The sequence below is a fragment of the Schistocerca piceifrons genome, chromosome 1 (genome assembly GCF_021461385.2).
Source record: "Schistocerca piceifrons isolate TAMUIC-IGC-003096 chromosome 1, iqSchPice1.1, whole genome shotgun sequence".
Classification (NCBI taxonomy): domain Eukaryota; kingdom Metazoa; phylum Arthropoda; class Insecta; order Orthoptera; family Acrididae; genus Schistocerca; species Schistocerca piceifrons.
Genome location: NC_060138.1, coordinates 694,895,208 through 694,902,331, shown reverse-complemented (window position 1 = coordinate 694,902,331; position 7,124 = coordinate 694,895,208). Strand labels below are relative to the sequence as shown.

The 7,124-nt window shown below is 44.7% G+C and overlaps 2 non-coding genes and 1 pseudogene across 2 annotated transcripts; 1 reads left to right on the top strand and 2 right to left on the bottom strand.

The window, feature by feature from the left end:
• Nucleotides 1-2,178: 2,178 nt before the first annotated feature.
• On the bottom strand, nucleotides 2,179-2,251 carry Trnaa-agc. The gene has a single exon. It is a non-coding gene; the product is annotated as a tRNA-Ala (tRNA).
• Nucleotides 2,252-2,425: 174 nt separating this feature from the next.
• Trnaa-agc lies at nucleotides 2,426-2,498 on the top strand. Its single transcript has one exon. It is a non-coding gene; the product is annotated as a tRNA-Ala (tRNA).
• A 4,186-nt stretch (nucleotides 2,499-6,684) lies between these two features.
• On the bottom strand, nucleotides 6,685-6,802 carry LOC124727073 (annotated as a pseudogene).
• Between the last annotated feature and the right edge of the window lie 322 nt (nucleotides 6,803-7,124).

The following is a 7,124-nucleotide window of genomic DNA, read 5'->3' as shown; positions in this document are numbered from 1 at the left end:
AAGAATATAATCACACCCGTCAAGTACTGTTTCATTACTACAGTACTGTTTCACCTGCTGAAAGTATCAGGCTGTAATATGATTACCACCGTATCTGTTGTAAGACCGTGTAATGTCATCCGACTCGATAAGCAGTTCTGTGCAGGTCTGGTCCGAAAATGAACGGCTACGTTCGAAACTAATCGCCTGTATGGAATACACGCAACTGTGACAAACATTTTCGATCAAGAATTACGTCTTCGTTGTTTCAAGCTACATTCACCTGTTCGGATCCCAGCAGCGCGTTTCTAAATTCTTTCGATGTCAATTGTCTTGGATATTTGCTAATGGCACCAAATGATGGAACAATACTCTAGAATTCGTCACTTCTGTATCTTGTATACAATTTCCTTTACAGATGCATTGTATTTTCCTTGAATCCTTCCAACAAATCTAAGTCTTCCATTCTCTTTCGGTAATATGATTTTACGTGCTCGTCCCATTTCATATCACTTCTTAGCATTATCCCTAAATACTTGTACGATGTCAAGTGCTCAAGATGTTCTGCAGCAGTCTAGTAATTAAATAGTAATTAGCTTTGGTATAGACATTATCCTGTATACATCCATCTTTTAAAGAGAGCTGCTATTGAGAACTGCAGTGAACCAATTGTTTCCTTGGGGCACACGTCGCAGACCCTTTGTCACTACTGTTTCTGTGAACATTTACCGTCCAATATAAGCTACTGTGTTGTACCTAACGAATATTCCTCTAGACAACCACATATTTGCGAAGATACTACTTGTAATAATACCTCCATTAACAGTTGGCGATGTGTTACATTATCGAGCGGCTTTCGGAAATCTGGGAAGATCGAATCTACCTGTTTGCCTCCATCTCTTCTTTTCAAAACGTCTTGAGTGAATGCAGCTAGTTATGTTTCGAGCTGTGCTTCCGGTGAGTATCACTATTCTAATTGCATAGCTGACAGCAACACTAAGATTCTCCAATACGCTTGCCAACGTGTGGAAGAACCGCTTGTCACATTATCCGATTCCAGAACAGCGCTTAATAGGCTATCTTAAGGCATCACCAGTTTGGGAAAAGAAGGCATCCCGTTGCGTACGACATACAAGAACTTTTAATTTCATTTCACAAGACTCAAGAGAAACTCCACGCTTCTAGCATTGATAGAAACCAAACTGTAGACTTTTTTGAGTGGAAGGAAGGGAGGGGAAAGTAATCAGATCACTATAGGGTGTAGAAAAATTTCCGCTACCAGTCACAACAGCTTTCAAAATGCCATATGTGTAACATCATTGTACTTCCTAGCTCTAAGTTCTCCGACAAAAATGTGGATCAAAAAGTTTCATAATGTATATCAAAAAACTTCGCAGTCTATACAACTATTCAAGTTTCTGTATGTGAAACACCCTTGCACTTCCTGTGTCTAAGTTCTTTGACCATAATCTACATGTTTCTGTATGAGCAACATCTTTACACCCGCTACGTCCAAGTTCTTTGACCACAGCCAACATGACTGTATGTAAACACAGTGTATTGGAACAATCAAGAGTCTGTCTTCTGTAGCCGCCTTCTACGAGTGTCTGCTGTAGTTATCCTCAATCCATCGAACACACAACGCACAACGCACAGCTCCCCACCCCCCTGCAAAGGTCATTGCTTATCAGTCCGCTGCAGAGCTTTCCTATTTATTCCTCACTTCAACTGCTGCATCTTCATTGAGGCGGATGCAATTGAATTACTTCGAGGGCAGAGGTTTTTATGAAGTGCCTGGCTTGAAGAGCGGTAATAACTTCATTCTCAGATGCCCTACCTCTTTACGCAGTATGTATCATCGTCTCCAGAATTTGATTCAGTGCGCCTAAGACAGTGTTTGCCGACCATTTTCTGAATAACAGAATTTTCATTGTTAAAAGTTTTATTGGCCATTGACCTCTTAGGAAAGCGTCTTTATAATGTAAAAGTAAATTGCGTCTACAGGTCCTTGTAGGCACAACGGTACTGGCCGACCGCAAGGCGTCAGTGGATGCGGTATGGAGGGCCTAACCTCGTGCCATCACACACCAATAGAGAGAGGATCAGTTTTTTATACGATTACGGAAAAAGTCGCAACACAAAAAAATAATTAATGAAGAGTAATGAACTTTCGGGAACACATTTTTCCAAAATCGTATCTGGAGGCGCCGGGTATCGATCCCGGTACCTCTCACATGCTAAGCGAGCGCTCTACCATCTGAGCTACGCCCCCAGCTGCTTGAGGTTTCCTGGTAACGCAGTCTGTGTGCGTGGTCGAGGTTTCGCTGGCACGCATGGAGGCAGAGTGGACGACTGGGTGGGGAGAGAGGAGGGCGTGTTCGGGCTGGCACCCAGGGCGCTGGCCTGGAAACGGTTGTATGATGTCGAAGCACAAACGCTCGTGTCTGGGGGCGTAGCTCAGATGGTAGAGCGCTCGCTTAGCATGTGAGAGGTACCGGGATCGATACCCGGCGCCTCCAGTAACTGTTTTGTTGACTATTACATCTTTTGTGTGGTACTGTGACGCTATACAGATTAAGAGTCTCCGTAACAAGTAGATTGTCTCTGCGACAGTAGAAGAGTTCTTCGGACTTACAGGAAGACGGATAGCGACGCATGTGTTTAGACGGAAGGGCGCGTCCGAAACCTGTAGGCTGGGCCACTTCAAATGGTCATGATTATCTTGTTACAAAATTACCGAAACATCTTCTTCCATGGCGCTAGAAGAAACAGTGAAGCGTTGAGGAGCATGAGCTTTAAACGGCTACAAGGCACATGACCCGAGTAACATAGATGACACACAGTAAACTTGCGAAAACTCGTTACCGTCCATATAAGAGTCAAAACATGCTGTTCGCATAGTTTAACATTTGAAAAGATTTCATCGGTGAAATTCGCAAATTCAACATACATTATTATACATTTTATTTGTATCTGTTACGCCAATTCATGTAATTTCAGCGTTTTTATTTCAGGGTAAACGATGGACTCTGGCTGGCGGTAAGGGAAAACAATCTCAGCTGCCTCGACAAGTATAATGTTTGTAACGAAGTTGGTAAGACACTAAATCTTTCAAAAAGGTGAGACCAATGCTGACAGCTGTTTTTGAGTTTATGAAAATCAGACAGGAGAGATTCTGGGCTGTTAACAAGTGCTCCTAACAGGCTGACGGAAAAATAACAGCACCAAAAAATAATAAATGTACAGCAATGAAATTTCGGGAACACATTTTTCTACGTAATATAACTGAGTGGTCGACATTGCAGGATCACAGTTTAATGTAGGCGCGAGATAAGCCACTGCAAATGTGAAATTCTGGCACATTAATAACCGGTGTAACCGCCAGAATGCTGAAAGCGAGCATGCAGATGTGTATGCATTGCATCGTAAGGTGCCGGATGTCAGTTTGTGGCGCAGTGTTCCATGCCCGTTGCACTTCGCCGGTGAAACAAGGACAGTTAATGCTGTTTGTGGAAGGTGCTTCAGTTGTCCGATGGGTCCCATATGTGCTCGACTGGAGAAAGATCTGGTAACCGAGAAGGCCAAGGTAACATGTCGTCATACTGCAGAGCGTCTTGGGTTAAAACAGCGGGCGAGCGTTATCCGGTTGGAAAACAACATCTGGAATGCAGTTTATGGACAGTAACATAAGAAGTTGAATCACCAGGCTGGCGCACACATTTCCGGTCAGGAAGTGCGGCATAACCATGCGAGTGCTCCTGCTGTCACACGAGATCGCGCCTTCGACCACAACTCCAGGTGTAGTCCAGTGTGCCTACCACGCAGACAGATTGGTTAAAGGCCCTCTACTGGTCTCCTGCTAACCAACATACGGCCATCACCGGCACCGAAGCAGAACTAATTTTCATCAGAAAATACAACAGACCTCCACCCTGCCATCCAATGAGCTCGCAATGGACACCCACGTAGGCGCAAATGGCGGTGGTTTCCAGTCAGCGGAATGCACGCTACAGGGCGTCTGGCTCGGAGCTGTCCTTGAAGTAACCGATTTGTAACAGTCCGTTGTGCCACTGTGTGCCAACAGCTGCTCAAATTGCTGCTGTAAATGCCGTACTATAGCCCGACTCATACGCGGAACACGATGGCCTTCGCTCTCAGTAGTGCCACGTGGTCGTCTGGAACCCGGTCTCATTGTGACTATAAATTCTCGTGACCACCACTACCGGCAGCCACGTACAGTGGCTACATTCCTGCTAAGTCTTTCTACATTATCATAGAAGGAACTTCCACGCTTCTCGTTGCCCAGTGAGATGTCGATAATGGCGCCTTCGTCGCCTCAAGGGCATTCTTGACGAATATCAACTTACCACGTCCAATCTTAATGGTAACCAAGGCTCACGACCGTTACAGAGTGTATTTGAAGCATACTGGCGCTACTAGCGCCACTTATGCGACTGGCGCGAAATTTTAATAGACATCGTGTAGAAACATGCCTATCAAATTTCGTTGATGTCGCCAAACACCTTCTTGGTGTATATAGTGGGTATAGTGGCCTGCCAAGTGAGCTATCTGTATTCTGATGACTGATTAAGAAGAATTAGGGCCAGTGATCCGACCAGTGATGGGTGTCTGCCACCGGCAGCAATGATGCGAGTGATTCACATAGCCTTGCTCATTCATGCGTTTCTGCTTGGAGATTGCCGATATTTGAAAAAATGTTGGCCTACACTGACATTTCCATGATGAGGCATATTGCGTGTAACAACTGAACTGAAACTAAGGGAAAGCGGTTTCACAAAGGACATAGTTAATTCGTATCAAATTGTTCTAACATTTTAGTAGCGCAAGTGGTCACTCCTGTAGCTCCTCACGCTGCAGTGAACTGAAGTTTTGTTATTTAGACTTTTTAATAGACTGTAGATGTATTTCGTGTGGTCTAGTGTCCAAGAAATAAATGAATAAGTTATAGATTCTAGACTGAATATAAACTAAGCTAAACGCCGACCGAACAGGCCGTGAAGGCCTAACGGTACTGACCGGCCGCCGTGTCATCCTCAGCCTACAGGCGTCACTGGATGCGGATATGAAGGGGCATCTACATCTACATCTATACTCCGCAAGCCACCTGACGGGGTGTGGCGGAGGGTACCTTGAATACCTCTATCGGTTCTCTCTTTTATTCGAGTCTCGAATGGTTCGTGGAAAGAAAGATTCTCCGAATGCCTCTGTGTGGGCTCTAATCTCTCCGATTTTGTCTTCATGGTATCTTCGCGAGATATACGTAGGAGGGAGCAATATACTTCTTGACTCCTCGATGAAGGTATGTTTTCGTAACTTTAACAAAAGCCCGTACCGAGCTACTGAGCGTCTCTCTTGCAGAGTCTTCCACTGGAGTCTATCATCTCCGTAACGCTTTCGTGATTTCTAAATGATCCTGTAACGAACGCGCTGCTCTCCGTTGGATCTTCTCTATCTCTTTTATCAACCCTATCCGGTACGGATCCCACACCGGTGAGCATTATTCAAGTAGTGGGCGAACAATTGTACTGTAACCTACTTCCTTTGTTTTCGGATTGCATTTCCTTAGGATTCTTCCAATGAATCTGTCTGGCATCTGCTTTACCGACGATCAACTTTATATCATCATTCCTTTTTAAATCACTCCTAATGCGTACTCCCAGATAATTTATGGAATTAACTGCTTGCAGTTGCTGACCTGCTATACTGTAGCTAAATGATAAAGGATCTTTCTTTCTATGTATTCGCAGCACATTACACTTGTCTACATTGAGATTCAATTGCCATTCCCTGCACCATGCGTCAATTCGTTGCAGATCCTTCTGCATTTCAGTACAATTTTCCATTGTTACAACCTCTCGATATACTACAGCATCATCCGCAAAAAGCCTCAGTGAACTTCCGATGTTATCCACAAGGTCATTTATGTATATTGTGAATAGCAACGGTCGTACGACACTCCCCTGCGGCACACCTGAATACACTCTTACTTCAGAAGACTTCTCTCCATTGAGAATGACATGCTGCGTTCTGTTATCTAGGAACTCTTCAATCCAATCACACAATTGGTCTGATAGTCGATATGCTCCTACTTTGTTCATTAAACGACTGTGGGTACTATATCGAACGCCTTGCGGAAGTCAAGAAACACGGCATCTACCTGGGAGCCCGTGTCTATGGCCCTCTGAGTCTCGTGGACGAATAGCGCGAGTTGGGTTTCAGACGATCGTCTTTTTCGAAACCCATGCTGATTCCTACAGAGTAGATTTCTAGTCTCCAGAAAAGTCATTATACTCGAATATAATACGTGTTCCAAAATTCTACAATTGTTCGACATTAGAGATATAGGTCTATAGCTCTGCATATGTGCTCGACGTCCCTTCTTGAAAACGGGGATGACCTGTGCCCTTTTCCAATCCTTTGGAACGCTACGCTCTTCTAAGTGATTTCAGGTGTGCCGCAGGGGAGTGTCGTAGGACCGTTGCTATTCACAATATACATAAATAACCTTGTGGATAACATCAGAAGTTCACTGAGGCTTTTTGCGGATGATGCTGTAGTATATCGAGAGGTTGTAACAATGGAAAACCGCTCTCCCGGCCGCATGTCAGTTTCCGAGACCGGAGCCGCTACTTCTCAATCAAGTAGCTCCTCAGTTTGCCTCACAAGGACTGAGTGCATCCCGCTTGCCAACAGCACTCGGCAGACTGGATGGTCACCCATCCAAGTGCTAATCCAGCCCGACAGAGCTTAACTTCGGTGATCTGACGGGAACCGGTGTTACCATTGCGGCAAGGCCGTTGGATTAGACTGAATATAGTCTAGCGAAATTTTAGAAAAATATAATGTAAGTTGGTAACCGTGCAGAAAATACGTTATAGTTGAGTGCATAATCCTAAGCTCAAACTGTGTGCAGCCGGAGTAGAAACAAGAAGAGAGGTTGACTGACTGCAGCCATGGACGAAACGTTAAAAAGCAGGATGTTTCACAGACCACGGCCATTAAGCCCGAGAACTAGTTAGTTCTCAACAGAAATAAACTTCTGTCCGTCGCCGGATACCAGTTCAGGTGCCTCCGCGAAAAGAAAGCAGTTTCGCAGGGAAACAAATATAGCAGTGTATTCTTAA